Source organism: Mus musculus, chromosome 14 (assembly GCF_000001635.26).
Source record: "Mus musculus strain C57BL/6J chromosome 14, GRCm38.p6 C57BL/6J".
NCBI lineage: Eukaryota > Metazoa > Chordata > Mammalia > Rodentia > Muridae > Mus > Mus musculus.
Window position 1 is genome coordinate 44,659,932 of NC_000080.6, and position 25,254 is coordinate 44,685,185.

Consider the following 25,254-nt stretch of genomic DNA (forward strand, 5'->3'; position numbering starts at 1 on the left):
TGTTCTAGAATTTTCAGAAGTTCGGTCAAGCTGCTAGTGTATACTCTCTCCAGTTTTCATTTAGGAGGTACTCAGAGCTATAAGTTTTCCACTTAACATGATTTTCATTGTGTCCCATAAGTTTTGGTGTGTTGTAACTTTGTTTTCACTGAATTTTAAAAAGTCTTTAATTTCTTTCTTTAATTCTTCCTTGGCATAGTTATAATTGAGGAGAGCATTGTTCAGCTTCCATGTGTATGTGGGTTTTCTGTTGTTTTGGTTGTTATTAAAGACCAGCCTTAGTCTGTGGTGACCTAATAGGTTGCATGAGATTACTTCAATTTTTTGTATCTGTTGTGGCCTGTTTTGTGAATGATTATATGGTCAATTTTGTACAAGTGTGCCATGAAGTGTTGAGAAGACGGTATATTCTTTGCATTTAGGATGAAATGTTCTATAGATATCTGTTAAGTCGATTTTGATCATAACTTTTGCTAGTTTTACTGTGTCTCTGTTTAGATTCTGTATCCATGATCTGACCATTGATGAGAGTAGGAGACTTGAAGTCTCCCTCCAGTATTGTGTGAGTTACAATATGTGCGTAGAACTGTAGTTAAATTTCTTTTATGACTTTGATTTCCTTTGCAATTGTAGCATAGATGTTCAGAATTGAGAGTTTATCTTGATAGATTTTTTCCTTTGATGATTATGAAGTGTCCTTCCTTATTTTTTTGAAAACTTTACAATGAAAGTCGATTTTATCTGATATTAGAATGCCTACTTCAGCTTATTTCTTGGGAAATTTTGTTTGGAAAATTGTTTTACAGATTTTAATTCTGAGGTAGTATCTGTCTTTGTCAGTGAGCTGCATATCCTGTATGCAGTAAAATGTTGGGTCCTGTTTACTTTTCAACTCTTTTACTCTATGTCACTTTATTTGGGAACTGAGTCCACTGATGATTGAAAAACACTCTGGAAATCAGTTTCGTGGTTCCTCAGAAGAGTGAACATAGTACTACCTGAGGACCCAGCAATACCACTCCTGGGCATGTACTGAGAAGCTGCTCCAACATATAATAATGACACATGCTCCACTATGTTCATAGCAGCCTTATTATAATAGCCAGTAGCTGGAAAGAACCCAAATGTCCCTCAACTGAAGAATGGATGCAAAAATGTGATGTTATTACACAATGGAGTACTGTTCAGCTATTAAAAACAATGGATTAACAAACTTGTTAGGCAAATGGATAGAACTAGAAAATATCATCCTGAGTGAGGTAACTCAATCATAAAAGAACACACCTGGTATGCACTCACTTATAAGTGGATATTAGCCCCGAAGATTGGAACACCCTAGATACAATTAGCAGATCATATGAAACTCAAAAACCAGGAAAACCAAAGTGGGGATACATTGGTCCTTCTTAGAAGGGGGAACAAAATACCAATGGGTGGAGTCTAAGAGACAAAGTGTGGAGCATAGACTGAATGAAAGGTCATTGAGAGGCTGCCCCATCTGACTAACCATCCCCTATAGTGTCACTACACCCAGGTGCTATTGTGGATGCCAACAAGAGCTTGCTGACCAGAGCCTGGTATAGCTATCTCCTGAGAGACTCTGTCAGTGCTTGTCAAATACTGAGGAGGATGCTCTCGGCCAACCATTGGACTGATCACAGGGACCACAAATGTAGGAGATAGAGAAAGGACCCAAGGTACTGAAGGGTTTTGAAGCCCCATAGGAGGAACAATATGAACCAACCAGTACCCCAGTGATCTTAGGGACTAAAGCACTAGCCCAAGAGTACATATGGAGGGAACTATTTCTCTAGCTGCATTTTTAGCAGAGGATGGATTTGTTGGTCATCAATGAGAGAAGATGACCTTAATCCTGTGAAGGTTCAATGTCCTAATGTAGGGGAATGCCAGGACCAGGGAGCTGGAGTAGATTGGTCAGTGAGCAGGGGAAGTGGGTAGGGGATAGGGGGTTTTCATATGAGAAACCAGGAAATGGGAAAACATTTGAAATGTAAATAAAGAAAATAATTTATTAAAAATATTTTAAAAATAATAAATAAACTGAACTTCTAAATTATCCAGAGATTATGAGACTTGAGAAGATCTTGGCTAATCTTCCTAACCTGTGTGTCATTGTATAAATCAAGATAGGTTTCTTTGTGTGCTGGGAAGGTAGTTGAAGGAAACAATTTTAATTTTCATCTGGGGGTGGCTTATTCCCTAAGAATGAGGATGAATTCTGACCTGGTCTGTCAGGAATGGCACCGAACCATACATTGTTGTCCCATTTCCAGACTGCAGAGCCCCACTGGTTTCTGAGCCTTATTGGCTATTTGCTCTTCTCTACAAACCCTGCTCTCTCTTTTGGAGTAAATTGTCCCCCATGATATGTACTTAATTTTGTGTTTTTTCTTCCTACAGGATGTTGAGCAACAACTTAAGTATATTTAGGACCACTAATCTTAGTGCTTTTATATAAGACTGAGTGGGATTATCATTTCAAAATCTGTACATGATCTCCAGAAAACAAAGAAAAGGAGTCAATTTGATAATCCAGAAATAAAATAACATGGGAAAAGCTTAAAAACCAGTGAATGAATTCTTTGCAAACTTTTATGATAGTGAAAGACTGTGGAAATCCCAAGGAATTGGATTATGAAGTGAGACTTAGTACAAGGTCTATGGACACATAAATCAAATGTTGAAAAAGCTTAGAAGACAGATAGGACAAAATATATTGAGTCCAACTGATGCTGGGGAGTCAATTAACAATTCAGAGAACATTGGCTCTGAACAATGGCCTCCCTGCTCCTTTCCTACTTGAAAGGAAAGGAGCAGGGAGGAGAGGTACTTGGACAGGTCTTGAAGTTAGCCTTTGCTAAAAATGAGTAAAAAATCAATTTTTCACAGTCGGTGCATTCATACAGGAAAGGAGGAGATGACTCAGCCACTAAAGGTCCTGAGAGGCCACACTGAGCTGGCATTCATGAACTCTCCATTGTTCAGAAAGAACAACTGCACTTGATTAAGATGCTTACATGACCTTTACACCCAGCGCTTCCCTCTCTGCTACTATCTGTCATGGTGGAGGGTTTTCTCAGGGTTTTCTCTTCTGAGCTGTCAGGACACTGGCAGGCTTTTCCTCTCACCTGTTATGGTCTCAAAAGTCTCCCCTCAACAGCCAGAAAATCTCTTCTTGAAATTTGAGCCTCATTGTGAGGTAGCAAGAGAGTAGAAACAATCTATGCCAGTACAGATGAGACCTTTGGAAGGGAATGTGGGTTAGATAATGTCATCAGAGTAAATTCTTGCCTTTTGCAAAAGCCTTCTAAACAAATGGTTCCCTAGGATAGTTTCCCAACCAGAGAGCAAGACAGCATGCTGCTTATGTAATTGCAATATGGTGTGTGGGAGACAGGCAGCTGATTTTAGATAGTCTTAAGTAGCCAGGGCTGGTCTTGTACAAAACCCACTAATGTGGTCAAGGTTGACTTTGGATCCCAAAAGCCACCCTAAATATTTGAGTATCAATATTTAAGAACCACTTCTTCATTTCTAAAATTAGTGTTTCAAGTCTAAAATAGTTTACCTTTACCTTCTCTTAAGTTAGTATGTAAATAATGGTATCGTTGTGTAACAATGATTTAATTTTTCACACCAAAAAATATAATGTTGCTTTCTTTTTCTTGGACCTAAATGGTTAAATGGAACCAATGATGGAAATCTTCTGTCAAAGTTCCCTCTCTAAAGAAAATTCTTTTGATTCCTGACTAAGGAAAAGAGTGTGGTGTGTGTTTCTGGATGAGGCCTCTTATCAAGTTAAGGAACTAAACTAGACTTCCCTTTTAGAAACCTATAAATGGGTGCCATCTTGTATCAAAAGTTTCTTCTGAGTGTGATGAGCACAACGTTTTTTTTTTCACAGTGATATAGTCAATACTGAAGCTTCTGTGTGCAAAGCAGAGAACTGCTGTGCCTTTCCCAACTCAGTCCATGACTCAGTTTATGTTCAAATAATTTATGATCTTATTAGTAATGCAAGGTAGGTGAATACCTCCTGTGTTCTCCTCATGGGAATAGTCTAGACCAGAGTGAGATTATGTCTCTCTTTTTGTCTCTGTGTCCCTTAATTATGTTTCTGTTTGAGTCTGTCTCTCTGTTTCTGTCTATCTCTGTCTCTCTGTCTCTGTCACTCTCTCATGGTGGTTTTGAGACAGTGTTTCTGTGTTTATTCCTAGCTGTTTTTTTTAATTAGGTATTTTCCTCGTTTACATTTACAATGCTATCCCAAAGGTCCCCCATACAACCCCCAATCACCTCTCCCTTTTGGGCCCTGGCGTTCCCCTGTACTGGGGATATATAAAGTTTGCCAGTCAAATGGGCCTCTCTTTGCAGTGATGGCCGACTAGGCCATCTTTTGATACATATGCAGCTAGAGACAAGACATGTCTCTGTCTCTCTCTCATGGTGTTTTTGAGACAGTGTTTCTGTGTTTATACCTAGCTGTTCTGTACCTCACTCCATACACCAGGCTGTCCTTGGGAGATTCAGGTAAAATCATGCACCACAAATGCCTACTGCCTGATTTTAAGAAATCATATATACCTGAAAGTATAGTGGAAGTTCATTGTAACAGTGACTGGAGCCTTTGTTCGTTTAATCTAGATAGGGAGATTAGAATTTAAGCTCTTTGGGATCTCCAGAGTTAAAAGAGATTATCCTGTCCCTCCTCCTTTTCTGAGTTCCTTCTTTCTTTTCTTTATCCCTCCCATGTTCCCTCTCTCCTGCCATACTTTCTTCCTTCTTTCGTACCTACCTTCCTTACATCCTTCCTTCCTTTCATCCACGTTTATTAATTTCCTTCTTCATTTGCTCTTGTTTCTTATTATATCTATGTTTATTTCATTATTTCCTCCTATAATTAAATTTGTGAAAAGTTTTGAGACTGCTTCTAACACTATGGCTCAAGTTGGCATAAGTCTCATAATAAAATTATGCCTAAGATTTCCAATTGGTAGAATTATAGATAAGTGACAAAATGCCTCGTAAGATTTTTCTCTTTGGATCACTACTTGGCTTTCATTTTCATAGTATTAGTTTATGTATCCAGGCTTACAAATTATTGAAAAAAATTACTTTTCTTTGTCTGCTCCCCACTTCTGTCTAATTTGTGTTTGAAGTTATTTATTACTTTCTCAATCTTCTTCAAAAGTTAAGGTCAGAAAGATGAAGAAGTCTAAAGCATTCACAGATGGGAGGAAAACAGGAGGAAGCAACATGATGTAAGACAGGGCTTAAATGCAGACTCAGGACAAAAGAGAAGGTGAGTGGAACAATGAGTCGGGTGAGAAGAGGTTGACTAAAAGTGTCATGCCAGTCTGTACTTCCTGGCGTGGACCACTTTGCTATGACTGTAAGCAGTTGACCTCTGGAGAAAGTGAGTGAAGCATGTACACACATATGTCTACTTTTATATTTTTCCTGCTTTTCTTTTACATCCATAATAATATTGAAAGAAGAAAATCCTGACAAGGGTGAACAAAATGAAAAAGCATTACTATAGAAATCATTCAAAGTCCTTAGTGATCAGAGAAGTGCAAATCAAAATGACCCTGAGATTCCAGATTACATCCATCTGACATGCTAAGATCTAAACCTAAATTGACAGTACATGTTGGCAAGGATGTGGAGAAAAAGGAACATTCCTCCATTGCTGGTGGGATTGGAAATTTGTAAAAACCACTCAGGAAATCAATTTGGAGATTCCTCAGAAAATTTCAAATATATCTGCCTGAAGATCCAGCTTTACCACTCTTGGGTATAAACCCAAAAGATGCCCCACCATACCAAGGAGCTACATATTCCACTATGTTCATAGAAGCCTTGTTTGTGATACCCAGATGCTGGAGAAAACCCAGATGTCCCACATATAGAATGGATATAGCAAATATGGTTCATTTACCCAATGGAATAGTACTAATCTAAGAAGCAAAAGGACATCCTGAGATTTGCATGTACATGGGTCAAACTACTCGGACCATGAGGTAACTCGGACCCAAAAGAACAGGTATGCTGAGGGGCAGGACTACCCTGTAGCAGGACCAGCAGACACAATTAACCTGGATCCCAGAGACCTCTCAGACCCTGGACCACCAACCAGGCAGCATTCATCAGTGTTTATGACACAAACACATATACAGCAAAGGACTACCAGGTCTAAGTTCAGTCAGAGAAGATGCACCTAACCCTTAAAAGACTGGAGGCCCAAGGGAGGGTAGGGCTAGTGTGGTGACAGTTGTGGATGTCGTGGGAACATCCAGGTGGAGACGGGGTCTGGATGGAGGTATGGGGTGGGGAAGAGTCAGATAGTAGACCTGGAGGAGGATAAAACCTGGAGTGTAAGAAGATGATTAAAAAAATAGAAATAATTCAATTTACTCTGCAGAAACCAACTTTTGGAGAGAAGACACCAGGCAATGAACTGTCAGAAAGTTGTTTGAACAGAGTGGAAGCCGAAGACATAATGAAGCATACTAAGTTTACAAGGGATGACATCTATACATTAGTCAGTAGTGCTTCATGACAATGTTCTTTTAGGGGGGTTGGGATTGTGCATACAAGTTGAGGTCAGAGGTCGCTACTGGGAATCTGCCTCAAACACAGTAACATTGTAATTTTGAAGAATAGATCTCTTACTGATCAGGGACCTCAGCAATTGGCTACACTCCCCAGTGTACTCAGGGATTTGCCTAGGTGTCCCCCCCCCACTGCTGTTATTACAGGTGCATGACTCCATGAGAAGCTTTAGATAGGGGTGATAGGAGTCTGAACTCAGGCCTCAAGCTTTTGTATAATATTATGTACTGCCATGTAATATTACATAGGCTGTTATAGCATCTATTATGTGCACCTTGCAACATTGTCACAAATGCAAACAATGCATTTCATAGAATTCTCTCTGTTCATCATCTCCTGTCACACTACATCCTTTATACTGACCATTTCTCAGAATATTCCCAGTAAACCTTTGATATCATCTTAATTTAAGTTTAGATTCAGCATGATGAGAGAAAATGTGTGGCATTTGTCCTTTTGATTTTGGTTCATTTCATCTCTTTGACTGTCTTCCATTCCCTCCATCTTCACCAGATGACATACATGCATTCTGAATAACATTTCCCATTTCCCAATGTTTAGGTCTAGTAATGTGTTTCCAGGCAGAGTCTATATTGTGTTTTTTTTTTAATTAGGTATTTTCCTCCTTTACATTTCCAATGCTATACCAAAAGTCCCCCATACCCACCCCCCAATCTCCTACCCACCTACTCCCCCTTTTAGGCCCAGGCGTTCCCCTGTACTGGGGCATATAAAGTTTGCAAGTCAAAGGGCCTCTCTTTCCAGTGATGGCTGACTAGCCCATCTTTTGATACATATGCAGGTAGAGACAATAGCTCTGGGATACTGGTTAGTTCATATTGTTGTTCCACATATAGGGTTGCAGTTCCCTTTAGCTCTTTGGGTACTTTCTATTGCTCCTCCATTGGGGACTATGTGACCCATCCAATAGCTGACTGTGAGCATCCACTTCTGTGTTTTCTAGGCCCCGCCATAGTCTCACAAGAGACAGCTATATCTGGGTCCTTTCAGCAACATCTTGCTAGTGTATGCAATGGTGTCAGCGTTTGGAAGCTGATTATGGGATGGATCCCCTGACATAGCAATCACTAGATGGTCCATCCTTTGTCACAGCTCCAAATTTTGTCTCTGTAACACCTTCCATGGGTGTTTTTCTTGCAATTCTAGGAAGGGGCAAAGTGTCCACACTTTGGTCTTCGTTCTTCTTGAGTTTCACGCTTTTAGCATATTGTTTCTTATATCTGGTGTATCCTAAGTGTTTGGGCTAATATCCACTTATCAGTGAGTACATATTGAGTGAGTTCCTTTGTGATTGGGTTACCTCACTCAGCATGATGCCCTCCAGTTCCATCCATTTGCCTAGGAATTTCATAAATTCATTCTTTTTAATAGCTGAGTAGTACAGCATAGTATGGCAGTTCTATTTTAGGACTTTGAGCATCCTCCAAACCAAGGTTTTCTCCAGCGGCTTTGCTAGTTTCCAGTCTTAGTGAACAGTGCTCCTTTCCTCACATCCTCTACACCATTTGTTGTTTGTTCCCTTAATTGTGCACATGCTGTCTGGAATGAGATTGCATGTTGGTGTGGTTTTCTTTAAATTTTCATTCCTCTTATGCCTGAAAATATTTAATGTGGTTCATTATTTATTCACCATTTCACTCCTTTTTGGAATCATCTGTTTATCTCATTTACTATGAACCCCTGTATTACTAGAATTCTACCCAGAAACCCCTGGTCCTTACCTACATCTTGGTGTGGCTTCTCTTAGGAATTTCTACCCATTATAATAAGATCTTACTTAATAGTGATATGGCATTAGTTCAGTGTCACATCTTGGAATCTGATTTCTGTTCACACATATGAGGACCCACATGGCCAGGCACCATTTGTAAGGGTATCCTTTCTTCAATGTAAGTTTAACTTTCTTACTAGAACTCACATGCCTTTTCTCTGTCAGGACAACTCATTCTGGGTGAAAAGGTCATGGGTGCTTGGTTGAAGTCACATACTGTGAAGAGGAGTTCTGGCCTAGTCATGCCTAAAGTTTTCTTATAGTACCTGTCAACAGGAAACATTTTCCAAAGTTTTACTGAGTTCAGATTTGTAAAAATTCATCCACTAGGCATCAAGCTCCAGAAGTTTGAACCAGCCTTGCTGACTAATTTGAACTGACCTTACTTTTCTTCTTACCTCACCAAGAGCACTTCCCTAATGAAAGTAGAGTTTGCAGGGATCCACATGTGGAAAGCCAGTACGTGCTGGGAGCAATCGCATGTGTGCAGCCAGTAATCTCTGAGGAGAGCCGTGTGTGCCGCGAGCAATCGCCATTATAAGATGGCGTGGGCCTCCGCTGTGCCTAACTAGTAAACAAGCCTTGTACGCAGGTGCAAGAGTGAATTCACTCCTAGTCACTCCCATTCTCGGGGTGTAATAGTGGGGTGATGGGCAAGCAACAAATCGGGAGCTGTCACGCCATATCAGGTGCTGAAATGTCACGCTGCGGGTTATAAAAGCAGCGCCATTTTCCTGGTTTGGAGTCTTCCTGAGAAGCAAGCAATAAAGCTTTTGCCGCGGAAGATTCTGGTTTGTTGCGTCTTTCTTGCCGGTCGAGCGGGACTCAATAAGTGGCGCCGAAGAACCCGGATACTGTCATCACACCGGCGCAAGGAAGATCCCTCGTTCGCGGGGCAGAATCAGAACCGTGGGACAAAAGGCTCTACAAGGTACGTACAATCTTGAAATTTCTTCAGAGTTAGAAGCCCTTTTGATTGTTTGCACGGCGATTACACTTTTCCTTTCGGTTTCATTTTGTTTCCACCACTGGAACTGCTGACTGGTTCTTAGTCGCGGTCAGGCCTGGACAGCGCCTGGACAGCGACCAATTTCAGTTGCGGTCAGGCCTGGACAGCGGCAGTATGGGAATCTCCCATTCTATAGTAGTGGCCTCACGCTCGGTCTTGAAGCAGTGTGGCCTAAAAATCGCCACTAAGACCTTAGAGGGATTTGTCAGAGAGATAGACCGTGTCGCACCATGGTATGCTTGCTCAGGGTCATTAACTGTCGCCTCTTGGGACAAACTGAAAGGAGATCTAGTTAGGGAACAGCAGAAAGGCAAACTTAAAGCAGGGGTTATGCCACTATGGAAATTGGTGAAATCGTGTTTAACAGATGAGGATTGTCAGCAAATGGTAGAAGCAGGGCAGAAAGTTCTGGACGAAATTCAAGAAAGTCTATCAGAGGTAGAGTGGGGAGAGAGAGTAAAAGTAGAGAGGAAACAAAGTGCACTGAAGAATTTAGGCCTTTCCACGGGCCTTGAGCCCGAGGAAAAGAGAATGTCAGGGAAAAATACCTGGGGAGAGATAAGAAAAAGGGATGGAAAGGGAGAGAAGAAGGGAGATCGAGCTGGAGAGGCACATAAGGAAAGGAGCCTCTACCCGCCACTAGATGAGTTTAAGCAGCTAGCTGTCAGTAGCTCAGAATCAGATAAGGAACTTAGCTCCTATGAGGAAACAGACTTAGAGAAGAAAGCGACAGGCTGTGAGGGAGAAAGATACCAGTCAGATGAAAGACGAGTTAATCAGTTACAGAATAACATGAAAGCAGCTAAAGACAAATGTCAAATCGTTGCGCAGTCTTCGGATCTGCAACTTCAGGGTTCTAGTGCACCTCCGCCTTATGTGCAGAGGCACCATTCGGAGCCTTATGTGCAGAGGTATCATTCGGACTTATTTATTCCAAAAGAGGAACAGAGGAAGATGCAACAGGCATTTCCAGTTTTTGAAAGAGCTGAGGGAGGGCGTGTTCACGCTCCAGTAGAATATATACAGATTAAGGAACTTGCAGAAGCAGTCTGTAATTATGGAATCAGCGCTAATTTCACTGTAGCACAAGTTGAAAGGCTTGCAAATCATGCTATGACTCCTGGTGATTGGCAGATTGTAGTAAAAGCTGCAGCCCCCAGTATGGGGATGTATCTTGAATGGAAAGCTTTGTGGCAGGACTCTTGTCAGACGCAGGCAAGGGCCAATGCCACCATGGAAGGAGACCAAAGGACATGGACGTTTGAATTGCTTACAGGTCAGGGACAGCATGCTGCTAACCAAACAGATTATCATTGGGGAGCGTACACCCAGATCTCAGCTGCCGCTGTTAAGGCATGGAAGGCACTCTCTAAGAAGGGAGAGGCAAGTGGGCATTTGACCAAGATCACTCAGGGCTCCCAGGAGTCGTTCTCAGATTTTGTGGCTAGAATGACAGAGGCAGCAGGGAGAATATTTGGAGATACAGGAGCAGCTATGCCTTTAATTGAACAGTTGATATATGAACAGGCTACCCAGGAATGCAGGGCGGCTATTACACCTAGAAAAAGCAAGGGACTGCAGGACTGGTTGAAGGTTTGCCGTGAACTTGGAGGGCCACTCACTAATGCCGGTTTAGCAGCTGCCATTCTACAAGGGCAAAAACGCCCTGACATGGCTGAGCTCAAACTCTGCTATAATTGTGGCAAACCGGGACACTTAAAAAAGGACTGTAGAGCCCTTGTCAAAAGGAGAGCGCCAGGATTGTGCACTAAGTGTGGAAAAGGATATCATTGGACTAGTGCTTGTCGTTCAGTCAGGGACATTCGAGGCAGGCCCCTACAGCCAGGATTCCCTCAAGCAGTAGATAATGACACCATTTCAAAAAACCAGTACAGGGCCCTCAGGTCTCAGGGCCTGAAAACATACGGGACCTCGACAGGCGAAAGGTGGACCCCACAGTCCGCAGGGCAACAGAAGGCTCAGCTGGATTGGACCTCCGTACCACCACCCAATTCATGCTGATCCCTCAAATGGGAGTGCAGCCTATTCCTACTGACTATAAAGGACCTCTGCCATCCGGGAGTGTCGGCCTAATATTGGGCAGGGCTTCCCTTACACTACAAGGTCTTATTGTTCACCCTGGAGTTGTAGATCAAGATTATGAAGGGGAACTTCAAGTTCTCTGTTCCTGTCCTCAGGGTGTCTTTTTTATTTCACAAGGAGATAGAATAGCTCAGTTAGTAATTCTGCCAAGCCTACATGGCTGTTTTCCCTCTTCTGGTGTCCCTCGAGCTACCAGAGGGATTGGTTCTACTGGAAATGATTCGTCTTATTTAATAATGCCTTTAGATTCCAGGCCTTCTTTAGAGTTAGTTATAGAAGGGAAACAATTTAAGGGGATTTTAGACACAGGAGCAGACAAAAGTATTATTTCTTCTCACTGGTGGCCAAAAACTTGGCCAGTTATTCAGTCATCACATTCTTTGCAAGGTTTAGGTTATCAGTCCTGTCCCACTATTAGTTCCCGTTCTTTGAGCTGGACAGCGCCTGAAGGTCAAATGGGACGATTCACTCCTTATGTCTTACCACTCCCAGTAAATCTCTGGGGGAGAGACATCTTACAGGCACTAGGACTGACCTTAACTAATGAATGCTCGCCACAAGCTGTTCGAATAATGAAGAAAATGGGCTATAAAGAAGGAAGGGGATTAGGAAAAGGAGAGCAGGGTAAACTTGAACCTATCCCTCAAAAAGGTAATAATGGGAGACAAGGTTTGGGTTTTTTCTAGAGACGGCTGTTGAGGGTTCCATGCCCATACCATGGCTTACAGAGGAAGTTGTATGGGTTCCTCAATGGCCTCTCTCCTCTGAAAAATTAGAAGCAGCCACAAAACTAATTTCTGAACAGCTACACTTGGGTCATTTAGAGCCTTCTACCTCACCCTGGAATACACCTATTTTCGTAATTAAGAAAAAATCTGGCAAATGGCGCTTATTACATGATCTTAGAGCAATTAATGCACAAATGCGTCTGTTTGGACCAGTTCAGCGAGGGCTACCATTACTTTCTTCCTTACCCAAAAATTGGGAAATTATAATCATAGACATTAAAGATTGCTTTTTCTCTATACCTTTATGCCCTCAAGATAGGCAAAGATTTGCGTTTACCATCCCAGCCATTAATCACTTAGAGCCGGATCAAAGATACCAATGGAAGGTCCTACCTCAGGGGATGGCGAATAGCCCCACCATGTGTCAACTGTATGTACAATTGGCACTTAAGTCAGTTAGAGAACATTTTCCATCATTACAGGTGATAATTTATATGGATGACATTTTGATTTGCCATAAAAATTCACAGTTATTGCAAGATGCATACCCTATATTAATAAAAACATTAGGGCAATGGGGATTGCAGGTGGCCACCGAAAAGGTGCAAGTTGCTCGAATGGGAGCCTTCCTAGGGTCACTCATTTATCCTGACAAAATTGTTCCTCAAAAATTAGAGATTCGCAAAGATCAACTACATACCTTAAATGATTTTCAAAAATTGTTAGGAGATATTAATTGGCTGAGACCATTTTTGAAAATTCCATCAGCAGAATTAAAGCCCTTATTTGACATATTAGAGGGAGATACCCATATCTCCTCCCACAGAACACTTACCCCAGCTGCATGTCAAGCTTTACAAACTGTTGAAAAGGCCCTACAAGATGCTCAATTACAACGCATTGACGAGTCAAAGTCATTTGAATTGTGCATATTAAAAACTGCACAGTTACCAACAGCGGTCTTATGGCAAAATGGGCCCTTGTTGTGGGTCCATCCTAATGCTTCCCCTGCAAAAATCATTGAGTGGTATCCTAATGCAGTTGCTCAACTTGCACTTAGGGGGATAAAAGCAGCCATTACTTATTTCGGGAAAGAACCTTATATACTAACTGTACCTTATACTTCTGCTCAAGTTCAAACCCTGGCAGCAACGACCAACGATTGGGCAGTCTTGGTTGCCTCCTATTTAGGACAAATTGATAACCATTATCCAAAACATCCAATTTTACAATTTGCCTTAAGCCAAGCTATAGTGTTTCCAATAATAACAGTCAAACACCCACTTCCGGATGGGGTAGTAGTGTATACAGATGGATCCAAATCTGGTATAGGTGCATATGTAGTAAATGGCCAAGTAACATCTAAACAATATAATGAGACATCACCCCAGGTTGTAGAGTGTTTGGTAGTTCTAGAAGTCCTTAAAACTTTCCTGGGACCGCTTAATATTGTATCTGATTCCTTATATGTGGTCAATGCAGTTAATATGCTTGAAGTTGCAGGCTTAATTAAACCATCTAGTAAGCTTGCTCACATTTTTCAAAAAATTCAGTCAGCCTTGTTATACAGAAGACATCGTGTCTATATTACTCATGTTAGAGCTCATTCTGGCCTTCCTGGCCCCATGTCTCATGGAAATGACTTAGCAGACAAAGCCACTAGAATCGTGGCTGCTGCTCTGTCCTCACAGGCAGAGGCTGCAAGAGAATTTCATAAACGCTTTCATGTGACGGCTGAGACATTACACCGCCGTTTCACTTTTACCAGGAAAGAAGCTCGTGACATTGTCACCCAATGTCAAAACTGTTGTCAATTTTTACCTACTCCTCATGTAGGGGTAAACCCTCGTGGCGTCAGGCCATTACAGGTCTGGCAAATGGATGTCACTCATATTTCCTCCTTTGGGAGAAGTCAATATTTACATGTTTCTATTGACACCTGCTCTGGTGTAATGTTTGCCACACCTTTAACAGGTGAAAAAGCCTCTCATGTTATACAGCACTGCCTAGAAGCGTGGAGTGCTTGGGGCAAGCCCACAATTCTTAAAACGGATAATGGGCCAGCATATACTTCTACTAAATTTCAACAATTTTGTCATCAAATGGATGTCACTCACTTGACTGGCCTTCCTTATAATCCTCAAGGACAAGGCATTGTGGAACGTGCCCACCGCACACTCAAATCTTATCTTATAAAACAGAAAGGGGGAGTTGATGAGACTCTGCCCTCAGTGCCAAGAGTAGCGGTATCTATGGCACTCTTTACACTTAATTTTTTGAATTTCGACGAGCAGGGACACTCTGCAGCTGAGCGACATAGCTCAGACCCTGATAGATCAAAAGAAATGGTCAAATGGAAGGATGTTTTAACTCTTCAGTGGAAAGGCCCGGATCCTATCTTAATCAGATCCCAGGGAGCTGTTTGTGTTTTTCCACAGAGTGAAGACAACCCATTTTGGCTGCCGGAACGACTCACCCACAGGATATTCATCAAGGATGGTGCAGAAGATGCTGACCTCCCGAGGACTGTTCCTGATCCTGACAATGCTGAACTTGTCTCAGGTTCCTAGTATAATGGGCGAGCAGAGATGGGCTATTCTCTCGACTTTCCCTAAACCAATGCCAGTTCGCCATGATGCTATAGTTTTTCCAAAATTCTTTACTACTAATAAAACAGTGGATTTGCCATATTTACCCTATGATCCCACCCGAGCACCATTAGGAGAAAATCGCTCTTTACTAGAACAGGGTTCTTTATGTTTTCAAATTAATGGACCAGGAAATTGTATCAACCTCACAGCCTGAGCTTTGGGGAAGTTTAATGAGCATCGAGGAGGCTGGGTGAGCACAACCCAAGATACTTCCAATGTAGATATAACCTTTACAAATCGGACCTTTTGGCAGGAGGTAAATTGGGTTAATGGTACATTTCTACCACCTAACTTTTCAGACAAAGAACGTCCACACCAACCAAAAATAGCCCCTCATTGTAGTTTGGAAGATGAAGGGCTGATCCTGCCTTGGTCTGATTGTCAATCCTCCATCACTCGTTGGGCAGATCAGAGTAAAACCTTTTCCTTTTCTCCCAACATGATAGATGACCCAGAGAAGGAATTTGTTATGAAAAAGGGACTTTTTATACAGGACTTTAGAATGCATCCCTTTCACAAGTGGGTGCTTTGTGGAGTCAATGGCAGTTGTACAGAACTCAATCCTTTGATTTTTATCCAGGGAGGAGCAGTTGGAAAGGCTTCTTTTACTGGCATCTCGAGATTTGCTCACTATTGGGGAATACATGATGCCTCCCAGGACTCTTATGGATATACTAATACCAGTGTAGAGATCACTGGGTTCAATAAAACTTTGGTAAACCAGATTAATTATCCATCTACCCCAGTCTGTGTTTACCCCCCTTTCTTGTTTATTCTTTCAAATGATTCATTTGAAGTCTGTTCCAATGATTCTTGTTGGGTTTCTCAATGTTGGGATGTAACAAAGGACACCCGTGCCATGGTGGCACGGATCCCACGTTGGATCCCTGTTCCGGTGGAAACACCCTCCACCTTATCTATGTTTCGACAAAAGAGAGATTTTGGCATTACTGCTGCCGTGATCATAGCAATTTCAGCCAGTGCAGCTGCTGCTACAGCTGCAGGGTACGCTATGGTTAGTGCGGTTCAATCAGGCACAAAATTAAATCAGCTTTCAGCAGATCTGGCTGATGCCATCACTGTCCAAACTTCTGCTAGTACCAAGTTAAAGGGAGGGCTGATGATTTTGAATCAGCGCCTTGACCTGGCGGAGGAACAGATAGGTGTTCTATACCAGATGGCCCAGTTGGGTTGTGAAAGAAAACTGGAAGCTCTGTGCATTACCAGTGTCCAATATGAAAATTTTACTTATGCAGCTAATCTGTCTAGACAGCTTTCTTTATATCTTGCAGGAAACTGGTCTGAAAGATTCGATGAGACCCTTGAGGCCCTGAGAGCGGCCGTTCTAAAGATCAACTCGACATGAGTGGACCTGTCATTGACAGAGGGCCTCTCCTCCTGGATTTCATCTGCCTTTTCTTATTTTGAGGAATGGGTGGGGGTAGGTTTATTTGGCGTTGCCACCTGCTGTGGACTTGTGGTCATGCTCTGGTTGGTTTGCAAGCTCAGAACCCAACAAACACGTGACAAGGTTGTGATAACTCAAGCACTTGCTGCCATCGAGCAAGGGGCCTCCCCTGAAATCTGGCTATCTATGCTAAAAAATTAATTGACATTGGTGGCTGGCCTCTTTTATAGAGTTCGCCCTAGGTCATTTAGTAGTTAATGTCACATAGCACTGCGGTATCCAGGGACGGGCAACTTTCCTCATGCACAGATCAACCTAAGACACGGGGCCCGGTGGCAATAGGGTTACCCTATGACAGGAAAGGCTGTGACATTGGAGGAACGACCTAAGACAGGAGCCACAGCGGATGGGCATAATTACACAGGCCTAGACCAGCCTTAAATTTTAATAAAATCAAAAGGGGGAGATGTGGAAAGCCGGTACGTGCTGCGAGCAATCGCATGTGTGCCGCCAGTAATCTCTGAGGAGAGCCGTGTGTGCCGCGAGCAATCGCCATTATAAGATGGCGCGGGCCTCCGCTGTGCCTAACTAGTAAACAAGCCTTGTACGCAGGTGCAAGAGTGAATTCACTCCTAGTCACTCCCATTCTCGGGGTGTAATAGTGGGGTGATGGGCAAGCAACGAATCGGGAGCTGTCACGCCATATCAGGAGCTGAAACGTCATGCTGCGGGTTATAAAAGCAGCGCCATTTTCCTGGTTTGGAGTCTTCCTGAGAAGCAAGCAATAAAGCTTTTGCCGCGGAAGATTCTGGTTTGTTGCGTCTTTCTTGCCGGTCGAGCGGGACGCAATATCCACACATTCATTTTCTCTTTCCATCTTGTTTCTTTATACTTGCTCATTGCTTCTAAGACTCAGGTATTATGTTGAATAAGGTAGAGAGAATGTATACCCTGGTCTTGTTTCTTATTTTATACAGACTTTTTCTCTCTCCCATTACTACAATGTTGACTATGTCTGTTGAATAGAAGATTTATTCGGGTGAGGCATGTTTCTCCTATTCCTAGTTTCTTCAGGAATTTTATCATGAGGTGATGATGGACATGTCCAATGCATTTTCTGTAGGTACTGAGATGACAATTCAACTATTAATTTTTGAGACTATTTTTTGTGCTGAGATACATTTATTTGATTTACATCCTTTGTGTTATCCTTGCATAACTATATCACATTTTCATTGTGTGTATAGAATTTTATTTTTAAATTTATTCATTCTTTGAGATAGGGTCTCTCTATGAAGCCCTGCCAGTTTTGGGACTCATGGGACCATAATGGCCTCAAACTCACAGATATCTGCCAGCAAGTGCTGCCATTCAAGTGCAGAGATTAAAGTATTCTTATGCTACTACACCAGGCATTTCTTTGTTTGTTTGTTTTTTGAGATAGGGTTTCTCTGTATAGCTCTGGCTGTCCTGGAGGTCACTTTGTAGACCAGGATTACCTTGAACTGAATGCAGAAATTCACCTGCCTCTGCCTCCTGAGTGCTGAGATCACAGGCATATACCACCATGCCCAGCACAACACCATGCGTTTAAATTTGTTCTGGAATTCAATTTTCAACTGCTTGTTAAGCTTATATAACTTTCAGGGATATAGGTATTGCAGTTGTTGTGAATGCAGTGATGGTGTTGTACTGTTATCCAGTTTATAAGAGGGGGAGGCAACCATGATTTTGTGGAATCTGATAGTGTTTCTTCCATTTCTGACTCATACAAACATTTGCTCTCCTTGAAAGATCTGTGGCAAAATATGATTGTGTAACTGTTTTGTTTTGGACTTTTATTGCTTGGAAGACATCATCATGGCTTATCATTCTGTTTGTATCCGAGATTTGTGAGTATTAAATGGTATGGGAAGGACTTGAACTGGTGTAGCGCAAAGGGACATTGCAAAGAATCTCCATAAATACTACCCAAAATTAGCACTTGCCAGCATGTCTCTCTTCAAGGAGAATCAGGTGGTCCAAAAAATAGACTCAAAAATGGAAATGTAGAAGGCTGGGGATATTGTGAATTCTTTTTTATAGTGAGTAATTGTTCTGTAATCTGAAGAGTCCCATTACCTTTTACAGAGAAGAAAGGTAACAGAAGTAATTGAAGCACGTGGGTATTTGAAATCTATACTCAATTAGGTTAGGGATGGGAGCTGGCAAACTGATGGGATAACAATCAATAAAGCTAGGGTCAGGAGGCCATTCAGGTGTGAATTTATATTTCTGAGTGACTTTTCTACTCTTAACAGAATACTGGCTGACACTTGCCTAAATACTTCCACCAACTGATATTCCTCAACCACAGGGCATTTAAGCTGATTTCTCTGCAGAGTTGGATTTGAATTGGAGAGCATGCACCTATGTACCTGCTGCCCATGGCAGCACTGGTTCTAATAATGTGAGTGGGAGGTCACTTTCTTAGCCTGACACAAAATGAAGATCTTTGAGCTCCAGAGATATAAAAACCTATGGACCTTTAAATGACCTGAAAGAGCAGAATGGTAGCACTTGTAATCTAGGATGGTGTTTGCAGAGGTGCCTTTTATGAAGGTAAGCTTTCCAACTAGCTATTCACTGATAAATGGGCTTGAACATATCTTAAATCTGAAGATGTTTAGACAGTTTAAGGCAATATTTTTTACATGAAGCATCCGTTGCGATGTTAAATGTCATGTAATTCATTTTGGAAGATTTAACAAGTAAGCTGTGTTTATTGTAGTCAGCACAGTAATCATTAGTAAATTAAGTGCACTGGTTCATGTTTTTATAAATGATTTTAACAGTGTGAGGAGCCGAGCACATACATAGATATTTAACTGAAAAATAGAAAGTGGTTGCTCCTGTTTCTTCATTCATACACTGTATTACATAAACACAGAGTTATTTTGACAACAAGCCCCGCCCCAAAATAAAACATTCTACCTGCACATTTCAGCAACTGTCTAAACAGCAAAACTAAACAGAAATACGACAGCAGGTCCCTACTCGTAGATCAACCTGCTGCCAAGGCTTCGAAGGAGATTCAGCATGAGCCTAGTAAATCACAGTTGGTGCATCTTAAGGACGTCATTGTAAAAGATTTCAAAGTAAAAGTGAAGTGCTTAAAACATGGAAATATTGTTTCCCCAAGGAAGAAAACCAACCTCATTTCTCTAAGGAAAAAACAAGATTAAAGGTAATTCTAATTTTAATAGCAGTATATGTCATTTGAGTGCAAAGATGCATCTGTGAGCCCACATCTGCAGTGCTTAAGAATGTCTAGACAACAGGATCTCAGCTCTGTACATGTCCTGCATCTTCTTCACACCCTCAGTTCCTTCTATATCCTTCTCATTGACCATTAAAGCTCTAAGGTATATAACTTATACTATGAATAAAATAAACCAGAAATTAGCAAGCTGTTTACACAAATGACAATTCTTAAAGTAATAATAATAGTAATAATAATAATAATAATAATAATGATGATGATGATGATGATAATATAATAATGGGAATGATGTTAAGTTTTTTTTAAAGATACAGTAAAATGAAACAAACTAGTATGTTTAATATGCAAATCAGACATTTTAAACCAAAACTAAATTAACTAGAAAGGCTATATTACACGTGTCCCTCAGTCTAATAAACTGGAAGAGCAGTGGTTCCCATAATTAAAATAAGTAAATCATGTGATTATAAAACAGCATGTGGTTATATTGAAAAGCCTAACATTATGGGATAATTTGATCTACTGACTCTTCTTCTGCCTCTGGTATCGTAAATGAAATATTTCAGAATTCTGTGTAGGATTATATTTTGAAGTGTTCTTTGTAAATGTTCACTTTCTTGAATCCATATACTTTTCCCAATTAGTCAACCTCAACTTATTCTGTTAAGTTAGCTGTTTCTTCTGATACTACCTGGAGCCTCACATTCCACATGACAAGCTGAAGACAATTCCCTGATACTTGTCTGGCTACTATTCTATTCTGTCAGCTGCTGTTTGCATCATAGTTAATATCAGCTGATAAACTGTATAGAAATACTGATGGATGGTTGCATGTCAACATTTACTTTTCATAGCCCAGTCATAAATCTCTGTATTTGTACCCTGTCTCTATTGATAGGGAGAACATATTTATTTTTAATTTATTTATTTTACTGTTTGAAAATATTACACACACATATATGTTGATCAGATTGACACTTTACTCCCCTCCCAATCATCCATATCTGCCCACACCACTCTTTCTGACCAAATTCATGTGCTGTTGAAAAATAAACAGAGCCTATTTATTCATCCCTGAAGAAAACGGACTCTCCTCTCCTCAGCAGCAGTCAGTAACCAATAGCACCTCACTTAAGAATAGGACTTCATGAGTCCCTCTCTCATTAATGCCTGTGTTACTTGGAAAAAATCTTGTGTATGTCTTGTGCATACAGTTACAGTTACTGTGCTTTCATGTGTGCAACATCCTTGTCATAGCCAGGAAAAACTGTTTTATTATACCTACCCACTATGTGAAGATCTTACAATATTTTCTTCTTTTTCTTCTGATGTATTCCCTAGGCCTGGGATTTATGGTTGATGTATAGCCATGTCATGGAGCTCTGAGCACTCAACTGTCTCTTATTCCATGTACAATTACAAACTGGTGCTATGGGTCTCTAATAATCATTGTCTACTGTAAAGGGAATTTTCTCTGATGATGTGAAAGGTGTACTCCTCTTTATATCTAAAGGTAAAACTAAGAGACAGTTTTATGCTACTTCCATATAGCAGGATATTACTAGTAAGAACTCCTTTAGGTCCTGTGCTCTGACCATTCATGGGTATTTGGTTCAATCAATAGTGTCAGTCATGAGTCTTGTCAGACTTTATATCCAGTGAGAAAGTGGATGGTTGTGCTCACACCATCATACCACTGTTTTCCCTGGGAGCATGTCTTGCCAGGCTGACAATCATTGTATATCTCAGGGTTCAGAGTTGGGTAAGAATGTTGATGACTTTCTCCCATGTTAGCATGTAAGCCATATTCTAATAACAGGAATACTAACAGGAAGGGATTACAGATAGCACGAAATTGATTTCACCATGTCCTAAGACACAAGCATACAATATCTTGAGTGAAAGGAATTTACCATTAAGTTTTATGTGGTAACCAGCTCCAGAGCAATAAACCAATCTGGTGGTATGAAAAAATATGTATAAATATATAAATATTGACTCAAAAGAAGGATAACATATGCCTAGCGCTGCACTTTTTAATAGACTGTTTTGTGTGGCATAGAACCTGTACTCTGTTATAGAGTAACAACATTGAAGTACACACACACAGACACACACACACACACAGACACACACACACAGATGTGTGTATATGTATATATATCTAATTTTAAATATTACTTATACATAATATTATAAATATATTTTAATTATATTATTTATATTACATAAATATTTATTTCATTATATGATGATTATAAATATATAAAATTTATGTTTAATACATATAAATATACATAAATATGTTACCATTTACATACACCTGAGTGTGAAATCCATCTACATCTACTATATTATGGTTCTATTTTGAAGTAGAGGTACAGAATATAATCTGAGGGTTCACAGGCTTCTTGGTTAGGTAAGACTGTTGATCACTTTTTCACAGCAGATTTCATACTACGTAGTCTGCAGGGTTTTGATATTTCACTAACATGAATATTATTTAAAAAAAGAAAGCTAAGTAAAAGATACCAGACTCGAAAGATTACATAGAGCATGACATTCAGTAGGGCATGTACAGAGTTATGTTAAAATATTTATGTAAAAAACCCTCTCCAATCTCTGGCACAATTAGATATGATGCACTAATCAGTGTAGTATGAGAACTCCCAATCTCAGCTACTTCAGGCTTCTCTAGAAAACGCCTCAAAATAGATGCCTTATTTTCATCTCTCCAATTCTATGTAATTCCCCCTTCATCTGCTTTTCCTTTTCCATATTTAAAAAGCTAACACACCATTATATTTCACTGATATATGCTTAGAGTATAATAGGACTTCCCTTATAGCTATTGGTCATTGCTAATATGTATTAGTGTTGTTAAATTTTTTCTGTAGAATAAGATTCAGGACATGAACCAAATCCTTGCTCCAGTTTTTGTTTTCCTGCAATAACAAGCTGGGCTGCAATTCTCACAAAATCTTCCAGAACACCTGGCCAACATAACCATATTTTGGTCATTAGTGGTGACATTTTCCATTCTGTCCAGTTCAGTCGTCACAGCATAGAAACTGGCTGGACGTGTATTAAACTCTTCTGGATAGTTTCAGTACTGCAAGGGGATCTATCACACTTTATCTAGATGTGTTGTGTATTGTCTAGTGTCTTATTCTGGAGTCTGGGTATTTCATGTGGATTTGCATGGGGATCCAAAGGATCTCTTCTGGATACGTTTGTCATTGGAAGGTGATTGATAGCCACCTTTTAATATTTTGAGTACAAAAGGCAATCTATCCCACACTCTGGAAAAGGCACTTTGACTTCAGGTAAATTTGGGTGAGGTACTGAGCAGGAAGGTAAGAGCTGTCCTGTGAGACATCAGAAGTCCCTTCCCTAGATGTTGTGTTGTAACCTGGAGAGCCCTGGCATTTTATGTCATGTTACTAATGTTGTGGTGACTCCAACTGCTCTTGGAGCATTCATTAACTACCTTTATGGTTCACCCTTAGTCATGCTGACAAAACTGAGCAGGCCTCTTGGAGGAGAGAACAATGAACATACAGAGACCAGAAAGAGACAGCCACAAGATGGCCTTTGGTCTTAGTGTTAAAGAGCAAGAATTAATGGTCCAGGGGAAGTCACTGTGAATCCTGGGCATGAAAGAGGGAGCTTCCTAGAGAAGGTGGGCTTGAACTTGGACTTCCAGTAATAGGAATCAGGAGCTTGGAGCTTCTGGGAAGCATTTGTGTGACAGAGAGCAGGATTTTTCAAGGCTGCAGCTGCTCTGCAAGAGCTCCTTAATTTCATTCTGACTGTCAGAAGAGGGCATCAGGAGGTAGATTCCTCCTCCTTGCTCCTAGGGCTACACCACAAGCTGACTTTGATCTTAAGATGCTCTCTGGATGACTTTGGTACTGGATGGCAATCTGTCTTATCCCATCTTCTGGATACTTTGGGTACTGTGGATCTACCACCCTCTTCTGGATATATTTGATATTACATGGAGGACTTTCATCCTTTTCTGCCTGCTTTGAGTATAGGAAATAAATCTAACCCATTCTTCTAGTCACTGAAGCTACTCCATGACACAGGACTCAAGGATCATGTGAATTCAGGCTATGTCCTGGACTACCCTCATGCAGTGGCTGCCACAGTCTGCCTCCTATATACTGAGACCTTCTGGTACTTATTAAATTAAGTATCCTGATGCCAGGAAAACACAGGTTGGGGTTCCTTAGTAAGGGATCAAGGGCTTCAAGACCTCCCTCATAGGCCTGGAAGGAAAGACTACCCTTCTAAAAAGTTCCCAGGAACTCTGTGCACAGGTCCTGGCCCACTTTAACCCTGTTACCACATTTTTTAAAAATATATCTTCAGAACACAGATTCTCAGTTGTAGGTTCTTATTGCTACACAGCTACCCAGAGCAAAAAAAATCAGTATTTGCTGGGAGGGGACTCAATATCAGGATGGCTATATATAATCCTCACGGGATTTCAATGTGCCATCAAGGTGAACATATAGACAAAGAGCAGTGCTGACTAAGGTGGGGTTCCCTGTGCATGGAGACAGCATCACCTTGCAACAGGCCCCACTGTAGACTCCAGATTCCAAGGATGCATAGACCCATGGGGGACACAAGTACATACACACACACAGACATACACACACACAGAGACACACACACAGGCACACACACACAATTGGTCCTCTATGAGGAGTCCATGTCTGTAGGCTTTTGCTACACTGCATCCTTGGTGTATTTCTTTAAGGTCCATGTATGTCTGATAGCAAAAATCAAGAAAAGAATATACCCCTGGACATATTTCAAGTTCTGAGACATTTACTACTTTCATCTTAGACACAGGCAATCACAGCTTGGTGGTGCTAAGCACTAGGGAATCCAGGACTTACTTGAATCACATCAGATACTAGCTGACATTAGCCTCCAAGCACAGCATGGCTGGCTAGCTTATGCCATCCAGAGCCAGTAGGACTGCAGTATGAGGTACCTGACTAGCCACAGGGGTTGGGAACAATATCCTATCTTGAGAACAGCTGCCCTGATTTTAGGCCAAGAAGTGGGAGGGAGTGGGTAGGGGAGCAGAGTGGGGGGTGGGAGGGTATAGGGAAATTTAGGGATAGCATTTTAAATGTAAATGAAGAAAATATCTAATAAAATCAAATCAAATCAAATAAAATAAAGAAGAGGAAACTTCTCAAGGAGTAGCTAAAAAGCTCTTGAAGGTACTGGACCAACAGTTTTACCAGTCCCTTTGAATTGTGTCAAACCATAGCAAAGAATTCATAGCCAAACCTTGTCAATAAACAGTGAATGATTTAGGAATAGATGGGAAACTTCATGGTGCATGCAGAATTCAGAGTTCTGGTCTCAGGAAGTAAAGAATTTTTCTTGAATGGAAACACTACAAAACTCTCAGTAGAATGCAGGAAAAGGTGGATGGGCCTCATTCTTACTTTGGGCCTACTGTACCCAAATACAGGGAGGGATTCATCCCTATACTATTTGATTGGAATGCATGCTGCATTGCTTTCCAGGCTAAGAGAAAATCAGCTACCCAAACTATAACTATTACTTTTTCATTACCTATTTTCTCAAGTTCTACATAAAGGTTATTCATCTGACTACCTGAGAGACAGTGTGG